The 24,489-nt window shown below is 34.3% G+C and overlaps 1 pseudogene; it reads right to left on the bottom strand.

The window, feature by feature from the left end:
- Positions 1-17,056: 17,056 nt before the first annotated feature.
- Positions 17,057-17,136, bottom strand: LOC127546158 (uncharacterized; annotated as a pseudogene).
- Positions 17,137-24,489: the final 7,353 nt, after the last annotated feature.

The raw sequence follows: 24,489 nt of genomic DNA, 5'->3' as shown, positions 1-24,489 counted from the left end.
TCTGAACTGGGCTAAATATCCCTTTTATCCTAGTGAGACTGATCTTTCTTGAAGTCCTTCCATTAATCCTTGAACTGGAGAATGGTTTCATTCCATCAGATTCTATTCAGAGACTTGGGAAAAGAGAGTTCAAGAGAAACTGGAAAAACTTGAGCCGCTTCTTGGCTTCATTCCACCATCTTGGCTCTTCCCCTGGAACTCTACCACTCCTAATAGAATGTAAGCTACTTAAAGGCAGAGACTGTTTCATATTTGTCTTAGTGTTCCTAGAACCCTGCACAGGATCTGGCACATTGTAGTAGGTGCATAATAAGTACTTATAGATTGACTGATAAATTATTTGTGTATGCTCTTTTTTTTAATGTCACTGTAACTTCCCAAAGATGTCCCTTCCCTCTCATAAAGAACTCTCCATTATAACAAACAAATATAGATATGCAAAACAAATCAAGAAATTGGCCATATCTGAAAATGTCCCGTGTACCCATTATTCTTCTTCCAAAAATGAAGCTGTATTTAATATTCACAAACCTAATAAATTGGCTTTGGTATAGAAGCAAATGTTAGTAACACTTGAAGATTCAGTCAGGGTTTTTGAATGGGAAAAGATGAATTTATTTTCACAAAAAGTAAATGTTTATTATGTATGTTAGAAAATACATGGTCTTTCTTCTATTATTTTAAAAATACATTTTAAAAAATAATCTCAGGCCTTTGGTGATTTAAAACAATAATCTACAATCTATACAAAGCTAACTTTTATTTGTTTTTACTAAAAGTGTGAAAGTACATTATATTTAGACATTAATGGCTTCTTTGAAATAGTTCAAAAGCCAATTCAGTCTATAGCCTGGATTTTTCCCATATGTTGACCTGAAAATACACAAACAAAGAAGGGTTCAAACATTTACCAGTTATAGGTCAAGAGAAAGCTTTTATAGGTTTCTAGTACAAATCACTAAAGAACCACTCAATCTAATAGATTGTTTTGAAAAAGTTGAACAAATTTAAGTTCTTTGTCTTTTCAGGGGGCAACGAGATGACTCAGTAGCTAGAGCACTGGACCCAAAATCAGGAAGACCAGAATTCAAATCCAGCCTTGGATATTATTGAGTTGTATGATCCTGATCAAGTTACTTATCCTCAAATATAAAATGGGAGAATACCATTTATCTCTCAGAGTTGACATGAAGATCAAAGAAGATAATATTTGCAAAGTGCTTAGCAGAGGGAATGACATATAATAGATGCTATATAAATCCTTATTTCCTTTCCTCATATTTGACTTTTAAAACATATAGGCAACAAGCTAAATTATGGCTCCTCTGTAAACTAGCTACTCATTAATTTTTATTTAATTATTTATTTTGCTGCATTTAGAGATTTAGGAAAGTTTTTCTGTGCCTTTTCTCAGATTTTCTTTCAAATTTACAATGCACTCCTTCCTCACCTTCCCTTCTAGAATTCTTAGATTAATCAAGGCTCTATTCAGGAGCCATTTGAAACTTGGGGTGTATAGGGAATTCAGGAGGACTATTCAGGGCTGCTCATCCACCTTTAATGTCCACCTGCCATTCAACTCTCACCTATGACTTAAAGAAACTATAACACGTACAGTGGCTACATATCCATCCATAAACCACCTCAGCAGATGCACTAAACTAGGTTGCGTTTAAGTGACAATCCTTCAGTGAGTTGGGGGAAAGGAGTATCTACTCCAAGCATTTAAAGAGTTGGGTGGATGAGAACAATTTGTTCCAACATATAGAGTTTGATCAGACATTGAAAATGCCAAAGTCATACATTGTATCCTGGGCTATTACCTGTCATCTGACTTTTTGTATTGCCACTGGACTTCAATAACTCTGGAAGACAGAGTGAAGTTGATAGCTTTGTACAGTTCTGCATCACTTAAATCCGATTCATGCATGAGAAAAGACATCACTCTGTGGTGTGTCATTCATCCTCTTCCAAAACAAAGGACAAACAAGAGTAAGATTACCTGAGGCTCTGTCAGGAGTTATTTGGAACTAGAACTCTTTTCTAGTTCTCTTATTTGCCATTTTTCTCTTCTTTCTCCTCCATTAGTATAGCATCAATGAAATGCAAATTCCCTGAAAATAGGAGTTGATTTTATCTTTATATACCCAATGACTAGTTCAGTGCTTTGAACATAATAAAAACTTAAATGCTTTTTGGAAGAACTGAAAATGAAGTGGGTGCCCATCAACTGAGAAGGGCTTAAACTCTTTAAATATATTGGAATATTACACCCCTGTGAAAAATATAAAAGATGAAAAACTCAGAGAAGTCTGGGAAGATACGTGAACTGATACAGAAAGAAATAAAAAGAGCTAGGAATACAAAAAGAAAGACTATAAAGATATAAGTGGAAGGAATATAAAAAAGAAAATGAATGTTACATAAATATTATGACCAAACCTGGCTACAAAAGATGTATGAGAAAATGCCCTCCCTTTACCTCTTTGCAGAGATGTTGATTGTACATAGAATATTGCATAAACCAATAGACAATGTTGATGAGTTGGTTGATTTGTTAAATTTCTTTCTTTTTCCCTTAATTATTCCTTATTAGGAATATAAAACCATCCACATATGCAACTAGAGTCAAAGATCTTATGGGACAAATATTTTGAATGATAACTGGGCATCTTGGCGAATGTAGTCTTCCCCCTTTTTAATTAACGTGCTCACTTCTTTATTGGAAATCTTTTCTGTCTGAGAGGAAAAAGTGAAAAAACACAGATCTTGTCTGTCCTCACTATCTTACACACCATAGTGACAATTATAGATTACATAAGGAAAAGCTTATCAGATAGGGGAAGAGTATGTTGTTTATTGCTTCAGTCACTGCATAACTCTGCATGAACCCATTTGATGTTTTCTTGGCTAAGTACTGTAGTGGTTTACCATTTCCCTTTCCAGCTCCTTTGACAGATGAGGAAACTGAGGCAGATAGAGTAAAGTGACTTGCTCAGGGTCACATTGCTAGTAAGTATCTGAGACTAGATTTGAACTCAGGCTTTCTTTATTCCATACCTAGTGTTTTATCCACTTAGTTGTCCAGGGATGAAGTATATTCAGAAATAATCATGCTGTGAAAACAAAAGATATCAATAAAAATTGGGTTTAAAAATGCTTGTTGGATTAGATTGGATTGAATTATAATGAACCCAGTCCTGACTAAATTTGCACCATATAAAGCCAGATTGTCAATACTAGTGACTACATGCCATCTCTATTTTGCTTTGGATTTTGTTTGGTAAAAATACATTTCTTATTCTTAGATCAGCAGCCTTAAAAATTAATCTAGAAGATTCAGTGGTATTTGTGCCTTTCCCTAAGTAGAATGCTTATTTAGGCAGCTTTTCCTTCTTGCTTCTAGGGATAGATTATTAATAGAAAGAAGGAATTCTGAGAGACTTGGAAACAAAGAGCTAGCCCCTAGAGAACAAAAAAGCTCAATATCTTGTCAGTGATAAAGAAAATTTAAGTCCTTTCTGAGCCGATAATTCATCAGCAGCCAGCATTTTTCTCTCTTTCCAGTGCTCCTGAGAAAATATTCTATGTGGAAATCTTTTCAATTGATTCAGTAATATTGTACATATACAAGCATCTTTTGAACTTCTGTTCTGTGCTTCTCTTCCCCCTCCCCCTCCAGCTACAAAACAACCCCATTCCAGCTCTCTTCCTTGCTGTGTCTTCACTACAAATACAACCTTCTCTTGAACAAACACATTTTTGTTGTTGCAAAACAAAAGCAAATCTTGGCTCTTTTTCATTTGTGTTCCCACATACTCTTACTTCCAGCCTCTAGCAGAGATAGATAATGAGAACTTACTTTGTTATTGGTGCTTGCACACTAGATTCTCCCCTTCAAAAATTCAGCTTTTGTACAGCCAGCACTTGATGTTGTCTTATGAGATTTCTACACCAAAATTTCTTTCTTGGTAATTGTGGGATCTTCATCACTTTTGCATTGACAGTATCTTGGATACAAAACTTGATTGAATGGCAGGAAGTCTAAAGAACTTGGCAAAAAAAAAAAAAAGACTAATTTATTTCTTGTCTGGCAGGCACCTCAACAGCAGGTAGAAAAACAAAAAAAATTTTTTTAAAAGAGAAACTGGGTAATTTGCTCAAGGTCACATAGTAGAAACACATTTGACACACATGTATACAGATGCACAACACATAACATAAATACATGGATGTATATGTTGGTTATTCATATTTTGTGTGTACATATGTATATTTATGTGTATGTATACACATAAATATACATACATAATATATGTATTGTGTATAGACATAGATGCCTAGTAGCAGCTACTTAATAGAATATGCTAGAGCACTGGCCCTTTCCCTTTGAATAAGGACATGTCTAAACAAGGGCTCAAAGCCAGTTGCCTTGTTTCTCCCCTATATTGAAGGGCTGGGTCAAAGGGGATTGCGTCCTGAGCAGGAGGATTGTCTCACTCAGTGGATTATCAATGGTCATATGTGTTCTAAGTTATTTCTGAGGGTATCTCCCCAGGACAACTAGCATATGGACACAGGAACTCCTAACTTCTCCAAATCAAAAGATGGCCATTGAGATAGAAAGTATCATCTGCAACCAGAGAGAGAACAATGGAGACTAAATATGGATCAAAGCATAGTATTTTCACTTTTTTGTTGTTATTTGTTTGCTTGGTTTTTTCTTTCTTATGTTTTTTTTCCTCCTTTTGATCTGATTTTTCTTATGTAGCATCATTAATATGGAAACATTTAGAAGATTTGAACATGTTTAACCTGTATTAGATTGCTTGCTATCTTGGGGAGAGGGGAAGAAAGGAGAAAGGGAGACAAATTTGGAACACAAGATTTTGCAAAGGTGAATACTGAAAACTATCTTTGCGTGTATTTCCAAAAAATAAAATAAAATGCTATTTTAAAATTACAACTAAGGCTGAAAACATTCATCTCAGGACTGCTACATGATCACTTATATGAAGGTTAAAAAAAATTACAAAGCAGAAGAGGCAGTTTGAGACCTAAAATCAGGTCTCAGGTTCAGAATAAGTACGTATTATCATTGTCAAGTGGGAGCAATTACCATAGTCACTGAGGAGGAAGGCATTTCTCTTTTGTCTCCTTTCTCTTCTCTCATCACAGGAATCTCAAGAAGAATTGTTGGACTCCCAACTACACATTCAGAAGAAAGGCAAAACAGCAAGAATGGAAGTAATCTTTTCCTTTAAAATGAACTGATAGGTTTTCTGCCCAGATTATCTTTGACCATCTTGGTGAGAGGAGGTTGGCAGACATGGAAGCCTCTGATTTTCTATGCTTTTTCATCAATAGGATATATGTGTTGATAAATATAATAGATGCTCTAGATATTGATATATACAGGGTGTCTCAAAAGTCTTAGTACTTTAACTTAAAACTGTACTAAGACTTTTGGGACATGTTCTATATATGTTTATACAGGTGTGTGGATATACATATATTTACATAATTGTATATATGTTCACATGTCAGTATTATATATTAGACTGTGAAGCATTGTGACATTTGTGAAATTCAACGAAAATTATGTATCCCCAACTTTGTGTACTTTAATTTCACTTTGGTTGTTGGAGTCTTTAAATCTTGGATAATTTATTTTGTTTTTTGGGTTTCTTTATTATACAATGTATTGGGAACATATTTATTCAGTCAGCTACTAAAATTTAGCTGGTAGTCATTGTATATGTGATGACCAAAGATCTTATTTTTGCAAAATTATCTTATTTTTATCTGGCATCATAAAAATAAATTATCAAAAAGCAATATGGTTTTTTTCCTACTTTGTAATAGAAATCTGTATCTGTGAATTGAATCAAGGAAATTTAAAGCCTCTGCATAGAAAGTGATTTGTTATATGAAAATAGCAAACAGATGACAAGAAATATGAGAAAATACTAAGTGGCAAACCCTTTATCCACTCTATCTTGTTGCCTCTCAGAACTTCAACACCATCTTTCTTTTCTTCCTTCCTTTCTTCTTTCCTTCCTTCCTTGTTTCTTTCCTTCTTCATTGTCAGATACTCTAGAACTGTGTGACATTAATAAAGGTGGAAACTCATTTTCCTGAGTTCAAATCTGGCCTCAAACACTTATCAGCTGTGTGACCTTAGGCCAGTCACTTAACCCTGTTTGCTTCAGTTTCCTCATCTATAAACAGAGGTGAGAAAGAAATGGCAAACTCCTCCTTTATCTTTGATAAGAAAATTCCAAGTAGACAATGTTATTTGTAGTAGTTATAAGAAAATCTTAAGTCTATGTAAATTACAACTCCCCCAAGCATGATGCTTATCCTCTTAAGGAACAATGAATTACTCCCAAGTCCTTCCCGAATTTTGTGCTCTTGAATGCCTGCCTGGAAAGCATTTGCCTTTTCATTAGTATTAGAAAAATGATGGTGTAATCAATCATAAGTGATCATCATCTTAAACTCCTATTACTCACTTGATCATTCCTATGCAAAGAAATCTAGGAAGAAATTGATTTTGCCTCCCAAAATTTTATGAAGGGTGTTTGAAACAGTCACTTTGATGTATGCAGAAAATGAAGAATATGGGGAGGTTAAATTCACTGATTAATCCAACACAAGCCAATGTGCTTCCAACATTACTTCTTATACCATCATCAAAATAATATCAGAAACTGTATTCAGTGCTTAGCAGTTTGGAGCATCAGCGAGTGTGATTGTTATAGGGATGCTGTAAGTTAATAACTTCTTCAGCAATATTCAAGGTAGAGAAAGTAAAATAGAGGCTTTACTAATAATGTTTGACTGATAGTTGGCTTAGCTTGAAATATAGAATTTCATTCATCCAAGCCCCTTTGGACATGTTATCATGAAAAATCATGACAGCTTTAAATAATGAAGAAAAGGATGCAGTACTCGCCCTAACTTTGAAACAAATTGTTTTAAAACTTCATATTGAAAATGAGTTTAAATACAACATCGTTTTGTATTTTTGCTGATATGTGTATGTAAAAATACACATATGTATTATGTGTGTGTCTATCTCTCTGACTCTCTGTCTCTAGCTGTCTATCTATCTATACATCTCAAAGACTGTCATTGAGACTATGAATACCCAAATAATGGCCTCTTATCAAGAGAGCTCCCAGCCTAAAACTGTCAAATCCAGGTCATCTTTCTTCAAAGTTTTTCAGTTTTTCAAGGCTCCTGTCTTGGTCTCCAAATTAAAGGCAATGTGGAGCTGCCACATTGGGTGTTAATGAATTCTCTCAGACTAATCTCCACAGTAATAAGAACTGGAATCTGCCCCTCACTTTCCCAAGAGGTAATAGTTCACACCCCATTATGTTGCTCCATTAAAATAATTTCTTAGCCGAATGCTGTCAGCTACTAGTCATTAAGGAGGTGTGACCAAAGAGACAGTGTTGAGCAAATGATGCAATTTCATTTAAATTGTTTTCCATTTTATTTTTATGACCAAATATGCTCCCACTGTGTAAAACATTTTATAGAGATCCTGTGTATCATTTTAATAGGAAAGGATGAATGAAATGATGAGATTATCGTGATTAAGAGAATTTTTTAAAAGATGATTCCCACAAACATCCTGATTCATGTGTCTGAAAAAACATTGTTTTCTTATTGCTCTCATTGCTTTTCCTGCCTCCCATCATCCTAACTTCAGAAATATCTTATTTGTGACATTTGACTTTTATGTCAAAGCTTCAAGCCAAAGAAACACTGATGAACCTCTTAAGGGTGGTATTTAGAAGGGAAACTCCAGAGGCTCTAAAAAGCAATGGGGCAGCTACTTTGGCAACTGAGCCACCAAATCAATGTTACAACCAGCTACTGATCATTTTGACAATATCTCTCTGAATGTGCCATCAGTTACACACAGAAATGAAGCTCGTTTCCTATCCAAGAATGGTGTGCTTTCCCAGTGGTAGTAAACAGATTCATGCTGAGCCATTCACACACTCTTCCTAAGCTTTCTTTGTGTTCAAGGTCATGTATTCAGGAGATGGATAGCTGAGAATAGACTTGTAGTATCTGGCCACTGGACAGAGTTTTTCTCTGTGAAGTTAACTGATCTGCAAGGAAACTGAGCCCATAACTTTGGCCTCATTAGCACTGCCTCATTAGCATAATGTTCTAGCCAACTATGTTAATTGACCCAGACTAGTGGCCTAATTATAAATAGTGTTAGGTCCTCAACTTAATTAACTTGCTTTTGGAGATAGCTTTCCAGTAAAATTTTAAATATATACTGGCAATCAACTACAGAAGCAGATTTTAAAACTTTATACAACATTTGAATACTATTTCCCAGATTTAGAATTCACCATTTAATCACCAATTATAAAGGAATAATGAATTATAAACTTTCAAATTGTATTGTTAGTGTTTCGTCTTAAAGATAATAAGCAAAACGACTTAGAGTTCTATTTTTTTCATAACAAAATTATAAATTAAGATATTTCACAAATTTCTGTGCAAATTTGAATTTGAACTAAAAATATGATTTGCCATGATGATATGATACAAAGAATACCTTCATTCCTCTGCTCTGGACATTGTAACTATTAAATATGGGGAAGGTATGGGTGAAAAAGCTTAATAGTATTATGGAGATTTATTTAATAGGCTTTGCAGGTTTTTCCTTATCTTTTATAAACTATAGTTTTCTTGATTCACAAATTATGAGTTATAAGTAGTACATTTTTCACTTAGGACAAGTTGGTCCGAACTGGGACTCTTCTCCTCCATCTTAGAATGTGACTTCTTAAGGGAAAAGTCAACCTCAGGCTCTACTGCTAACGGACTTTGGCAATAGCAAAGGGGTGTAGCCAGCAAGGGGAAGGAGACTACTCTGAGACAATGCTATTGATCCGCCTTAAAATTTCCTACCCTAGGCCAAGGTACCAGTGGCCCCATGACAGCACTGACAAGTTTCTTATGTATCTTTTAAGAATGAGAATATCAACTGACATTTAGATAGTGTTTTAATATTTGTAAGCACTTTATATACATTATCTAAGTTCATCCTTACAAGAACCCTTCAAGAAAAAGACAATAGACATTATTATTATTATTATCTCTATAGATAAGGAAGTTGAAACTGGGAGATTAAATAACATCAGCTATGATTAAATTAATGTCAGGTGAAAAAATTGCACAGATCAAGTGAGTAATAAGAGTTTAAGATGATGATCACTTATGATTGATAACACCATCATTTTTCTAACACTAATGAAAAGGCAAATGCTTTCCAGGCAGGCATTCAAGAGCATGAAATTCTGGAATGACTTGAGAGTAATTCATGGTTCCTTAAGAGAATAAGCATCATGCTTGGGGGAGTTGTAATTTACAAAGAATTAAGATTTTCTATAACTACTACAAATAACATTGTCTACTTGGATCTTTACATTAACCCTATTTTGGAATTTTCTTTTCAAAGATAAAGGAGGGGTTTGCCATTTCCTTCTCACCTCTGTTTATAGATGAGAAAACTGAAGAAAGTGACTGGCCCAGGATCACACAGCTGGTAAGTGTGTGAGGCCAGATTTGAACTCAAGAAAATGAGTTTTCCTGACTCCAAACAGCACTCTCCCCACAACTCCCAAGTTACAGAGCCAGGAGTTAAATGATTTACTAATATGAAACCAGGTCTCTTGTATTCTTGTGAGTATAAGGAGCCTTCAGCCAAGCCTGGGGCACTTTTTCATTTCTATTCCAAGGAGATATAAAAACTAATTGGTGGAAAGAATGCTAAAAGCAATATGATGCTTTGTACCTACATAAGTGATAGCATGGGTGCCAGTGGTGCTTCAGGAAGTGATATGCAGGCCTAATTCCAGACACTCTTTAAGAGAGACATGGAAAGAGACCACTCCAAGGAATGGAGAGGGAAAGACTTTGAAAATAAGGGACAATGTTTAAGCCCTAGCTTTCCCTATATATTTGCAGCTTTCCTAGTCCTTTTCTCTACACTCGTTGGAATGTTTCATCTTTCCATAAGTATGGTACTGAATGGTATCTGGAACTAGATCTGTGTTATCTGTCCCCAAAAAATCTCTGGAACCAAATCCACTCATTTGCAGGTTCTTAACTGAGATCAGTTCTTTCTATTGTAGCCATTACTTTGGACTCAGAGACAAGCTAGCCATATCTAATTACATCCATGAACATGGAGTCTCATTTCCTTGTGCATACCCAGTGGCAAAGGAAACATTCTGGTTTTGGTTGGAAGTTCAATTACAGTAGGTAAATATGACCTAAATTTTAAGATTCAAGCTGTAAAAAAATTCTTGAAAACAAAACCTAATTGAAAATCTTTGTCTTCTTATCTATACTTTTATGACATTGACAAAGGTTTTGTTTTTGTTTTGTTTTGTTTTGTTTTTGGAAAATGACAGTTTTATGGAAGCTAGTGCTACCTTCTGAAACTTTCAAACATTCACTTAAAACTTTTGAATATTATGGGCTCATTTTATGCTAGGCCTTCTTGGTGATGTTAAATACTTCAAAGGATCACAGAATTTGAGAAGTGGAGGAGTCTCAGTAGCTTGCTACTCCGACACTTATATAAAAGAAATCCCTACTACATTATATTCAATAGCTAGTTATCCATCCTCTGATTAAAGTTCTCTAAAGAAGGAAAACTCATTACTCTTGAGGAACCTTACTTTTCTATTTTTGGACAGTTCTAACTTACAATATGCAAAGTATTAAGTTAGGTGCCATGGGTGATACAAAAATAATATTCTAAACTATAAATACTTGAAAATGATATTTAAAATTTGAATTTGATATTTGAAAATATTTGAAAATGATAAGGAAAATAGAATTTAAATAAGGTCATTGGGTCTAACCATTACTTATTTCTAGTATAAATTGGGTCTATTAAGCAGTGAGCAATACTTATTGAAAGAAATGAATTCATTCCATAACATCTCTGTCCTTTCTTGAGTCTGTATGGAGGGGTTTCTATAGGATTCAGTTCTGGAGATTATTAGTCATTGTCTTTATCTCTACTTCATGTTTGCTCAAAAAATTCTACCGACTACCTAGTACTTCAAGGAGCAAGTATAAAATTCTCTGCTTGGCTTTTAAAGCCCTTCCCAAGATGACCTCTGTAATTACTTCTCTAGCCTTCTTATACTTTACTTCCTTTTTTATACTTTATGATCCAGATATCTGGCCACCTTCGCTATTCCTAATACACAATACTATATCTCCTGGGTCCAAGTCTCCTTAACGACTTTCCTTTATCATACTAGAGAATGCATTCTCTCCTCACCTCAACCTCCTGGCTTCCTTCAAGACTCAGTTCAAATCTCACTTACGATAAAATGTTTCCTGGTCTCACCAGCCACACTCATGATTCCTTTCTGAGATCACCTTCTAATTAGTGAACTTTGTTTTTTCCTTTCTTTGTATCTTCAGTTCTCAGCAAAGTATCTGGCAAATAATCCTTGCTTAGTAAATGCTTGATATTTTGTACAGTGGATATAATCATCCTAGGATATTGTCTCTATTAAAAAGCTAGAGGAAAGCCTGCAGGAGTAAATTCAAGCTCATTTGAATAAAGGCAGTATATGAGAAATTCTTAAACTTTTTTCTATTTATGATCCCTTTTCTGGAGAAATTTTTACCTGACCCCAGGCATATAACTATATAAAACAGATATACAAGTCAAACATTATTCTGATAATAAATCACATTTTGTGAACCCCACATTCAGATACAAAATCCCATATGGGGTTGCAATCCACAGTTTAAGAAGCTGGGACCTACATCTACCCATTTACAAATAGAAAGCAATAACTCTATCCCTGTGTCAGAGTTTAATTAATCAAAGTGGATAATTTCCTAATGAATTTTTCCCAAGAAAACATTTGAAACATCTCGTTTCCATAAATCCAGGGGGCCAGTTCTGGGTTCCTCCCTTTTTCCTCAAACTCTTTATGTTAGTGGCCGCCAGACTCTGTGAAGAAGGTGTGAATGTACTTATAGACCCGTGCTTATCAGCTCCATTCTGTCTCTATTTCAAAAATTGTTTGACTGTCCATATGCTTTGAAGAGAACAAATGGAGGTGGGGGAGAAGAAACAGAATTCACTGATGTGCCTGGAGGGAAGACAGCAACAACAAAGACCAGTTTGTCAATACCAGACAATAATAGCTCTGACCACTTCTGCCCTTAATCTCTCCATTACTCACTGGAAAGGGAGAACCTTTTGCCTTCATTTCAAAGCTTGAATACAAATCAATAAGTCTATCAGATTTCTTTCATGAGCTGAGTCACTGAAGCATTCTGTCAGCAATTAATAGGCAATATATTTCCAAATTTAAGCAACATATGCTTCAGAGCTTGTGTTCAGTGAGAGAAAGAAAAATATTTTTGTTTAAACAGAGTAAAACTCTCACTTTACAGGGAGCCGGAAACAAGACTGAGCAATAAATAAGAAAAAAGTGATAGACCAAGAGTATGACAATGAGACCGTGAATTGCCAAAACCAGACACTGAATTAAGGAAAACTCAATAAGTAGATTGTAAATTGTTTTTTCCCTTTTACTACTTTTAATTTAGCTTTCTGTTTTAGGCAACTAGAATCAAATAGGGCTCAGTTTTCTTTTAACTCTAAGGCTCGTACTATACGTTATTATTCCTTTTACTTTATTCTAACTGAATAATTTTAAATTTAAATTTTCACATGTTTAAAAAAATCCCAATTACAAATATTTGTTATTTTTATTTATTTACTTAAAAGATTATAGTCAATAACCTTTTTATTAAAAAAAAGTCATAAATACATTAACAAAGGCTTGTTTCAATGAAATTTTCAGTGTTTTGAGCTAAGAAATAGATTCTTTTATTTAAACACTTTTTCTGCTAGGATGAACATAGAAGCCTAACAAGTAGGAGAGCCTTTCCAAGACAACCCTCGAAATAGAACTAATGGTCTTCTGCTTAAATATATGTTGCCAAAATATTTACTCTTTGAAAAAAAATAGTAGTCATTACTACACAGTGGATGATGCTCCATTTGGTTCATTGGAGGATTAAATGGTGATATGAAAACAAACTAACCCTAGATATTATAAGGTTTTAAATTACTTTTAGGCATGGTTGAGTGGTTTTCAGCAAGACTCTTAAATGAAGGAGCTCAACTTTGTAGCCATCAGATGCCCAGAAAAGTGACCTAATGATTCTTTTTTTTTTTTTTTTTTTTTTTGGTATCTAATTTTTTTCCCTCAATTTTCTATAAAGAAAGAAGAAAGTGGCAAGTTGGCACAGTGGAAAGAATCATACTGGATTTAAAATTGAAGGATTACAATTCAAATTCCACTTTTGCTACTTACTATTTATATGTCCTTAGACAGAAGTCATGTAACCTTATTGGATCTTAATTTCTTACTTGTAAAATGACAGAATGGACAAAATCCATTCCATTTTCAATTCTTGTTGTTTAATCATTTTCAGTTATGTCTGATTTTTTATGACACTTTTGGCAAAAATACTGGAGATCATTTTACAGATGAAAAAACTGTGGCAAAGATGGTTAAATGACTAACTCAGAGTCATACAGCTAATAAGTGTCTGAGGCTGGATTTGAATGCAGGTCCTAACTTTAAGCCCAGAACTCCATCTATTGTGTCATCTGGCTTTAAATATAGGAACTCATTATTTTTCTTGGTCAAAGGGTGTAGAAGACCAGGAGGTAAGAATCCATTCCAGGTCTTGAATCTTACAATAACTTGGCTCACCAACTTCTCTTTTTTTATTGAATAGCAGAGACATAGTTGTTATTATATTGATAAGAAACCTGGCCACTGAAGCAAAATGCAAAGTCAGCTATATAATGGATTAAAGACATACCTTTTAATTTAGGACAGAAAAAGCAGCCCACAATGAAGACTAAAGGTATTTGGGAGGAAGATACTTGAGGACATAATTTTACTCTAATATGTATCTCAACTATTTACATCTCTGATGAAGTAGCCAAGATCCAAGCTTAACCATTTGCATCTCAGTAGATTATGTTTGTTAGAGAAAGATATAGGAATATCAAAGAATATATTTTGTATCATGCCTATAAGCATTGGAAGTGTGTGTGTGTGTGTGTGTATATATATATATATATTGTCTGATCAATAAAATTTGAAGAATTCATATCAAACTTCTCTCCTCCTAGTCCCTGCATAAGACACTCTTAATTCACCTCTGAAGTTAGACTTCAACAAAAAGAATAAAATAGCAATAGAATAATGGGATGTGAATATGACATCATATTATATATATGGACATATATAATAAAATAATAGAATAAAATGTCAAGACCAGAAATTTGGAATGTTGTCTTTCTTTCACATATATCAAGCCCTTTTCCAACCTACCTAGAAGCCTGAGAGTTGTATAGATCAAAATTCCCATACTTGATCCCATGATTTCTGCTTAGACCAGGATAATGGCAACCTATGTTATTATTTGTGCTAGGTAAATTACAAAGAAGGGATCCAAATTAATTTGTATGTCTGAGATACCACTTCAAACCTATCAGATTGGCTAAGATGAAGAAAAAGATACTGATAAAAGTTGGAGAGGATATGGAAAAACTGAAACACTAATGCATGTTGGTGGAGTTGTAAATTGATTCAGCAATTCTGGACAGCAATTTGGAGCTATGCTCAAAGAACTATAAAACTGTGCATACCTTTGAACTAGCAATGTCACTACTAGGTCTTTATCCCAAAGAGATCATAAAAGATGGGAAAGGACTCACCTATGCAAAAAAAGGTTTTGTACTAGCAAAAAAATTGGAAATTGAGTGTATGCTCATCAATTAAAAATGACTAATAAATTATGGTATGTGAATGCAATGAAGTATTGTTGTTCTATAAGAAATGATGAGCAGGCTGATTTTAGAAAAGCCTGGAAAGACTCACAAGAACCAATGCTGAATGAAGTGAGCAAAACCAGGAGAATACTGTATACAGTAACAGCAAGATTATCAACTATGATCAACTATCAGCTATCATCAAATGATGATCAATCATGGTAGACTTATTTCGACAGTGATCCACAACAATTCCACTAGACTTGAGATAGAAAATGCCATCCTCATTCAGAGTGAGAACTATGTAAACTAAATGTGGATTGAAGCATACTATTTTCATCTTTTTTGTTTGCTTTATATTTTATTATGGTTTTCCCTTTTGTTCTGATGTTTCTTCCACAACATGACTAATATGGAAATGTCTAAAATAATTATACACATATAACTTGTATCAGATAATTTGCTATCTTGGGAAGGAGGGAGATAAGGGAGCAAGGGAGAAAAAAATTGGAACTCAAAATATTAATTAAAATGAATGTTAAAAATTACCTTTACATGTAATTGAAAAATAAAATACAATTGAAAATTTTAAAATAAATAAATTAAATTATCCTAAATTATTTCATATGCTTTCTTGGATGAACTGTTTAAAAGCTTTATCTAGAATTGTGTTTGTACAAACTTGAAAAAGCTGCTTATTCACAGGGAGTTTAATTAAATGTTGATTTTTTTTTTGATGATGATGATGATGTTGATAATGAAAATTCACTGGAAAGCCAGTATAGTAGAGTGGACCTAGAGATTACTTTGGAGTTAGGAAGAATTTGGCTTAAATCCTACAACTGAAACATCCCAGCTGTATGATCATGGGCAAGTCACAACCTCTTAGGAGCCCCATGCAACTTTCTATTATAAATTGCAAAGAAGATGCTGATTTGTTCTGGCAAAGGACATTCCTCTCTGGAAGTTCCCCTATGTTTATATGATCACATTTCCACTAAACAACAACAGCAAAAAATCAGACTTACAAACTCTCAGTGTCACAAGTAACTTAAATGATAATTTTGTCAGCTCGTATTTCTTTGTGTAATATTTTGGAATTAAAGTAATGTGTTATAGTGAGAAGAGAGTTGGCCTAGGCAGTCAGAAAAATATTGTCATTTTCCCCTACCGTGTCCTTGTTGTTTAATTATTTCAGTTATGGCCAACTCTTCACAATCCCATTTAGTTTGTTCTGATAGTAGTTTGCCATTTCCTTCTCTAGATCATTTTACAGAAGAAAAAAACTGAGGCAAATAGAGTTGTGACTTGCTCAGAGTTAGACTGCACTTTAGGAAAATTACTCTGGTGTTTGAATAAAGGTTAGACTGAAGTGCGGAGACACTTGAGGCAGACTCTCCCACAGGCTATTTACAATAGTCCAATTGTGAAGTGATGAGAGCATCTTCTGGAGTGGTGGCAATGACAGAAAGTAAGCAAGAAGTGAATTCAAGAGCTGTTTCAAAAGTCAAAGCCATAGGCCTTGACAACAGTTTCGATCTGGCAGGGCATGAGATAAGGAGGAATCCAGGATGATTCCTAGGTTATGAACTTGATGGATTAGGAGAATGATCTTGCTCTCCACACTAATAAGGTAAATGGGGTTGGGGGAGGGCTTAGGGTAAAAAATAATGAGTTCTGTTTTGGATTTGTTCAATTTCTTTATTGAAATTCAGTTCAAGATGTCTTGTGCTAAACATTCATCCACATTTTTTCATAATTAGTATTTTTTTCAATTACATGTAAAAGTATTTTTAAACATTCATTTTTGTAAAATTTTAGTCCATATTTTTCTCCCTCCTTCCTTTTCTTTGCCTTCCCAAAATTTCAAGCAATTTAATAAAGATTATACCTGTACAATCATGTTAAATATATTTCTTCATTAGTTATGTTATGAAAGAAGGAACAAAACAAAAGAATAAAATCACTCAAAAAAAAAAAAACAAGATCAAAAAAGTGAAAATATTATGTTTCAATCTATATTCAAACTCCATAGTTCTTTTTCTGGATATGGATAGCATTTTCTATCAGGAGTCTTTTGGAATTGTCTTGAATTATTGTACTGCTGGGAAAAGCTAAATCTATTACATTTGTTTTCATAATTCTGCTCACTCAACATCAATTCATGTAACTCTTACCAGGTTTTTCTGAAATCTGCTTTCAGCCACAATTCTTTAGTAATATACTATAGAAATGGCCCCTGAAAATATAGTCTCATTTCTTTCTTTTAATTTTATTTAGTTGCTATGTCAATACTTCAAAACTATGATTTTGCAAGAGTTGATACCATCTTCATTGATACAAATCACAACTCATTCAATGTCTTAACAAATATTTTTCATAGTTGAAAAAAATCATCACCTAAACTTTAGGTGACAAGTCTCTCCTTACTTAACCAGGCTCATCATTTGAGCACAGATGTGCAGCTTCTTACCAACACTTACTGGACATTTTTATAATTTGTAAATTCTGCCAAAATTTGTCTCCCATTCATATAGTCTTCAAGAACACAAGGTCATTCTCCCACTCACACACACTCACACACCACAATGATGGATTGGAAAACTTTAGAGATTATATATTATGGAAAATGACTCCAAAGCTTATATAGCTCAGTGGCAATAGAGAATTCTTTTTACAGCTGTCTCATAGTATTTATCTTTATCAGGCACTAATATAAACTGTCTTTGGGTTGTTTAGCATTGTCTTTTTCATGTTCTTTCTCTTAGACTACCAAAGAAGAGAGTTTATAATTTCTTTTCAACTGTCTAGGTAGAAAAAATATAATGTATTCTCAGATTTCTCAGATTAAATAGTTGAAAACATTTAAAGTTTTTTTTCATATATTACTGAAAAGACTCCCAAAATGGATTAATAATAACTAGAGAGGGAGCTTGAAAAGAAAATCAGACATGTAAAATAATGCTGAAAATTTGATCTTGTGCCATAAAAAATGGCTACATCCATTTTCCTTTATGTGTATAATTTCCTCTGTGAATTTGTGAATTGTTAACTCAAATATAAGTAATGTCAACTTGGTTTTGCTCAATATCAATGTGGCTATCAATGTATTTTTATAGCTACAAAGGATGATAAGTATAAATATATAATTATCTAGATAATGTTATATCTCTTCAGAATGGTGAGGAATAATGAACTATTAAGTGTTTCATTGTTAGGTACTGAGGATAGTACAATATGAAAATCTGTATAATTGTATGGAAAGGTTGGAAACCAGATGGCAACACAAGCAAAAGAAAATACAAACTTCTCTAGAGAGCTCTTCAACATCTAACAGGGACAATTGAAAGGAAATCAGAAGACCCGCTTATTGCACACTTTGATCTACAACATGCTATCTGGGTAACATTAAACAAATCATTGGAATATAATGGATATATAGTGAATATTTGGATATATTTGGGAGCTTTCTTCCTCTCTCTGATCTCAGGACATATGCCCAGTGAAATGATTCTCTTTATTTCAGTATTGAATTAAAGTTAACTCAAGGTTAGCTATATCTGTAAATACGCATATTTTGTTCTTTCTGGATTTTCAATCCAATCATTCTGATTTCTTTTTTTTTTTTAATAACTTTTTATTGACAGAATCCATGCCAGGGTAATTTTTTACAGCATTATCCCTTGCACTCACTTCTGTTCCGATTTTTCCCCTCCCTCCCTCCACCCCCTCCGCCAGAGAGCAAGCAGTCCTTTACATGTTGAATAGGTTACAGTATCTCCCAGATACAATATATGTGTGCAGAACTGAGCAGTTTTCTTGTTGCACAGGGAGAATTGGATTCAGAAGGTACAAAAAACCTGGGAAGAAAAAAAAATTCAAGCAGTTTATATTCATTTCCCAGTGTTCTTTCTTTGGGTGTAGCTGTTTCTGTCCATCCTTGATCAATTGAAACTGAATTAGCTCTCTTTATCGAAGCGATCCACTTCCATCAGAATACATCCTCAAACAGTATCGTTGTTGAGTTATATAATGATCTCCTGGTTCTGCTCATTTCACTTAGCAGCAGTTCATGTAAGTCTCACCAGTCCTCTCTGTATTCATCCTGCTGGTCATTTCTTATAGAACAATAATATTCCATAATGTCCATATACCACAATTTACTCAACCATTCTCCAATTGATGGGCATCCATTCATTTTCCAGCTTCTAGCCACTACAAACAGGGCTGCCACAAACATTTTGGCACATACAGGTTCCTTTCCCTTCTTTAGTATTTCTTTGGGGTATAAGCCCAGTAGAAACACTGCTGGATCAAAGGGTATGCACAGTTTGATGGCTTTTTGAGCATAGTTCCAAATTGCTCTCCAGAATGGCTGGATGTGTTCACAATTCCAACATGTATCAGTGTCCCAGTTTTCCCACATCCCCTCCAACATTCCAAGTATCTTTCACTGTCACTCTAGCCAATCTGACAGGTGTGTAGTGGTATCTCAGAGTTGTCTTAATTTGCATTTCTCTGATTAATAATGCCAATCATTCTGATTTCTAAGAAACAGATAAAATTAGACCTGATTTTTAAAAATTGAAATTCAATTTGATTATCTAACTTCTCTAAAAGAGCAAAAAAAAAAAAAATGGGATGATAATATGCATTAATTCCTCACACTGACCTACTTGGAGTAGAACTTATTTGAAATACAATCTGAGGGATTGCTTCTATTTATTTTTTTTCCCTTTTTCTTGCCTCCACTTTATTAGCTACCATCATAGATCCTTGAGTTGAGAGGTATAAGGGAACTCTATGTCATCTAGTCCTACTCCCTCATTTCACAGATGGGAAAATGAAGACCCAAAAAAACCAAAATGGCTTGTCCAAAGTCATATTAATATTAAGTAATAAAAGTTGGATTTAAAAAAAATTTTGTTAATTTATTATTTATTATTTATATTTTCTCTCAAACTCTTCACCCCTCCAAAAAAAAAAAAAAAAAAAAACAAGATCTTTATAAAAAATAAGCACTGTCAAGCAAAAAAAAAAAAAAAAAAAGTGCTATATCCAGAAATGGCAATTTCATTCAAATAAATTAGTAAATCTCTCTATTGAGAGTGGGTTGCATGCTTCATTTATCTCCCAGAATCATGATTAATCATTGTGCTGATCTTTCAAATTTGTCCTTTTTTTTCCTTTTTTTAAAATAACATTTTTATAGTATAAATCATTTTCCTGGTTCTATTCATTTCATTTTGTGTTTCCAGGTTTTTCTGAAACCATCTTTTTCATAATTTCTTATAGAACAATGATATTCCATTATAATCACACACAATAATTTGTTCAGTCATTCCCCAACTGATGGACATTCTCTTAATTTCCAGTTCTTTTCCACTACAAAAAAAATGCTATTATAAATATTTTTGTACATATAGAACTTTTTCCTCTTTCTTTGATTTCTTTAGAGTATTGGTGATATCACTGGGACAAAGGACACATATAGTTTGGCAACTTTGAGGGATATAATTCTAAATTGCTTTTTGCAATGCCTGGACCAATTAATAGTTCTGCCATTAGTGCATCAATGTGCCTGTTTATCTTCATTTTTTGTCACCTTCATTTTTTTTTAACCTTTGTGGAATATCAGTTATTTTCATTTCCATTTAATAAAAGATGAATTTGAACCTAGTTACTAATTCTAAAGTCAGTGATCTTTCCACCTTTCTATGATGATTATAAAGAAGGATTTGAATCCTTCAGAAGCTAGCATAGTGCATTCTACATAGTAGGCCTGCCCCGTATAGACATAAATATATTTGTGTGTGTGTGTGTGTGTGTGTGTGTGTGTGTGTGTGTGTGTGTGTATTCCGTGTTTCCCCAATAATAAGGCACTGTCTTATGATTTTTTTGGACAGAAAAACATCAGAGGGCTTATTTTCAGGGGAGGGCTTATTTTAATGAACATTGACAGCAATTTTAATAAACAGGTAAATGTGAACAAAAAAAGTACCTTTATTCAATAATGATCATGTCATCTTCTTCAACAACATCGTCATAAGTGTCCATACCCTGAATTCCGTCCTGGATGTCTTGTGCCTCTATTTCCTTCAGAAGAAGTGGACCCAATCTGTCATGTCCAGCAATATAGCTCTCTTTAAATGAACATGTCTTGTCCAGGTAACCTGCTCGTAGTGCCTTGGCGACACAGCTGTCAGTAATTTTATCCCATGACTTCTTCATCCAAGTCACGACTTCTTGCAGACAGGGCTTCACAAGGTTTCCACGCTGATTTCTTTCCATTCTATTTTCAATGTAGTCATTGACTTCCATGCGCAAATGGTCCTTGAATGGCTTGTTTATTGCAATATCAAGGGTGTGGAGATAGGCAGTCATTCCTGCAGGAATCATTACTTGATCTATTCTTCTCTCTGCAAGGAAGTTCTTCATTTCTTTAGTGCGGTGAGTGCTGGCTGAGTTCTTCTTTTATCCTCCATTGTGCCCCTTTTATCCTCCATCATGCCCCCTCACTCCCGCTTACATACCAGGTTTGTATGTTGTCCTGCCTCAGCTCTCCTCCGCGGCACTGCTCTCAATAGCGCCAGCAAGCAAATCACTGGGGAAGAACAGGATAACGCGCTCACTGCTGCAGCTCTGATTGGATGCAGCTCGGAGCGCGGCATGCATTTCACCCGGGATGGGGAGGGGAGGGACAGTGCATACAGAGGGTACCATAATGTAGCGTGTAGCGCAGGGGATCACCTTTACTACAGTAGCAATCTCAATAGGGCTTATTTTCGGGGGAGGGCTTATTTTAGAGGAATCTTACACAGTAAGGGGAGGGCTTATTTTCAGGATAGGTCTTATTATCGGGGAAACATGGTATATATAGTTATATATAAAGATTTTACCCCACCAACTTATTGGATAAAGGGTGGGGGTGATGGGACAAGGAGAAGTATCAACAAAATAAATTTAAGCTTTCCTTAAAAACAGAGAAAGTTCACTAAAATGAACAGGCAACATGATACAGTATTCAGAACACTGCATTGGTAGTCAAAAGCTCTACATTCAAGTTCTGGCTCTGCTACATAGGAAATGTTACATCTGAAGACAAGAGATGAAATTAATCTCTGAATCTCAGGTTTTTCTTCCATTAAAAGGAACCACATATAGAAATATGGCTGTCAAATTTATACTAATTTTGAAAGTCCTTTGCAACCACAAAATGCAATAGAAATGTAACTATTATTATTGATAATGATAAATTATTTAGTCCTACTAAAATTTGGATTATGATAGTAAGGATAATTGTGTTGCTTATTGAAATGGGTTAGTAGTTAAAAGCTCAACTCTGTTTAGAAAAAAAATGGGGGAAACTTTTTTTGAGAGGGAAACATATTTTATTTATTTTACTAAATCCCTTCCAGAATTTGTCATTTTTCTTTTCTGTTATGATAGATAATCTGATAAGTGTGAGTTGTTTTAATTTTAATTTTTCTAATTAATAGTAATTTAAAACATTTTTATGTGATATTAATAGCTTTGAGTTTTTTCCCTTCTAAAGACTACCTGTTATATACTTTGATCATTTATTAATTGGAGTTCAAGAAATTTTCAGTGGCAGATTTAAACTTAGATTACTTTCTTCACTAGAGACTAGATGTCAGGTTATTGATGAGTTTTTGTTTTATTTTGTTTTTTAGCTTGAAAAAGGAATCCAATTTGCGATGCTCTTTTGGTTTTAAGACTATAATGGTAAAAAAAAAAAAAGTATGTGTGTGTATTTACACACATATATATCTGTAGATATACATACATAATACATATATGTATATGTATATAGCTATGATATTTTAAGAGCCTGCAATAAGATAGTTGCATAACAAGCTAGATAGAGAATAGAATTGCCAATACTGATATAATCTATAAAGTTGCTTATCATTGATGGATTTTAGCCAGTTGATAGAACTTTAAAACACAACAGTAGAGTAGAATATACTTGGCTGAGTCTCACAGCTTTACATAGCAACAGAATGATTCTGACATTTATGGTAAAATTCTTTTGCAAAACATTTGGTTACAATAATCTCAAAAGTCTTATGTTTTAACTCCTTAATGCCAAGTTTAAGGATACATCATTGTACTAAAGTCATTTAAAATAAAAGAGAAATAGTTAATCAGTTTCTATCTCTACCAAATAATGGGATCCTAGATCTTAGTTAAAGAATGGGAAGGACCTAATAAAGACAAACAGAAACATACATAAAACAATCATGACTCAGGGTACCCAAGAAGGGTCAAGATAAAGCTGTTGCAACACAGATTTAAGATGTCAACATACCCCAGACTTTGCAATTGTGTCTGAGGCAATCTTTTTTTCCCCTTTTTCCTCTCATTTTCCCAAACTCCACCTCTGGGTCATAATTCTCTAAGGCTTAGAAAATTCAGAAGAAAGGACCAGTTTTGTTAAGACTGAGGGAAAGCAGGAAAGGAGTCTTCACCTTGGATACCATTTGGTGAATGATGTTTGGTTCAATTCATGCAAGATATAGACTGAGAATAAGAATCTCCAAGCATCTGCTACACACTACATGGGGTCTATATACAAAACATTAAAACCTTTCTGCAAAATCTAGAAATAGCTGTCATGGATGTTTTGGAGTTTATGAGCAGCTCAAGGACAGGAAGTTCTAATGGAAGTTTTAAATCTGACCTGTAGATCTTGTGTTTGAGCCATCTGAAGGAAATGTTCCATGAGGAGATACAACCTGTGACAACAGCTTAACACTTCGTTCCAAATGGCCATCCATGTCTGTTAATAGCCCAAGCAGAATTGTAAGTGAAAGTTCTTTTGTGGGTGTCTGCTTTTGGCATTTGAAAGGGAAAGATTTCTTCTGGCTCTCTAGAAAAACAAAAATCACCCAAATAAATCAAATCCATTCCAAGGCCACAATTATTATAACCATGAGTCAGAGAAAAGCTTTGTCTTACAAAAGGACATGTGATTTAAAGTCAACTCCCAGTTTCCCAGCTTAGTAATTCAATGGAAAATGTTGCCACCTGGATTTACAGGGAAATCAGAGTTGCTTTGTACATGTGATCCCAGCTGTAGAGTTGAAAGCAGAATACAAATACAAAAAGTGGAATATCAAAGTCCCAAGAGAAAAAGAAATATTCCTCTTTCTCCAATCTGGAGAGTAGTAGTGGAATTGCAGACCTCACAGGAAACATGTGAAAACAGGAAAGTCTTGTCAGAGACATGAGCAGATGCCTTGCGTAGACACTATTTGGCCATGATTCAGTCTATTTTGTCAGTCATTCAACAATCATTTTTTAAGAGCCGAGGCAATTTCTAAGACATAGAAGGAACAAAAAGCAGAAGTCAAACACTCCCTCTTCTTAAGAAGCTTATATTCTAAGGCAAGGGAAGAGAAAGAGGAGACAACATGTACTTCCATCAGTAACAAAAGGAATTCAAATAGATACAAATAACCTTAGGAGCAAAGAACCTAATTAAGACCAAGAAAGTACTATACAGGTGGAAGAAATATAGGCATAAGGGATAGCCACTCCAAAAGTATATGGATGAAAGTGTCTTCTGTGAGAAACAAAAAGAA

This window comes from Antechinus flavipes, chromosome 1 (assembly GCF_016432865.1).
Source record: "Antechinus flavipes isolate AdamAnt ecotype Samford, QLD, Australia chromosome 1, AdamAnt_v2, whole genome shotgun sequence".
Taxonomy (NCBI): Eukaryota; Metazoa; Chordata; class Mammalia; order Dasyuromorphia; family Dasyuridae; genus Antechinus; species Antechinus flavipes.
Note: the sequence above shows the minus strand (reverse complement) of the source record. Positions and strands in the feature narration are given on the sequence as shown.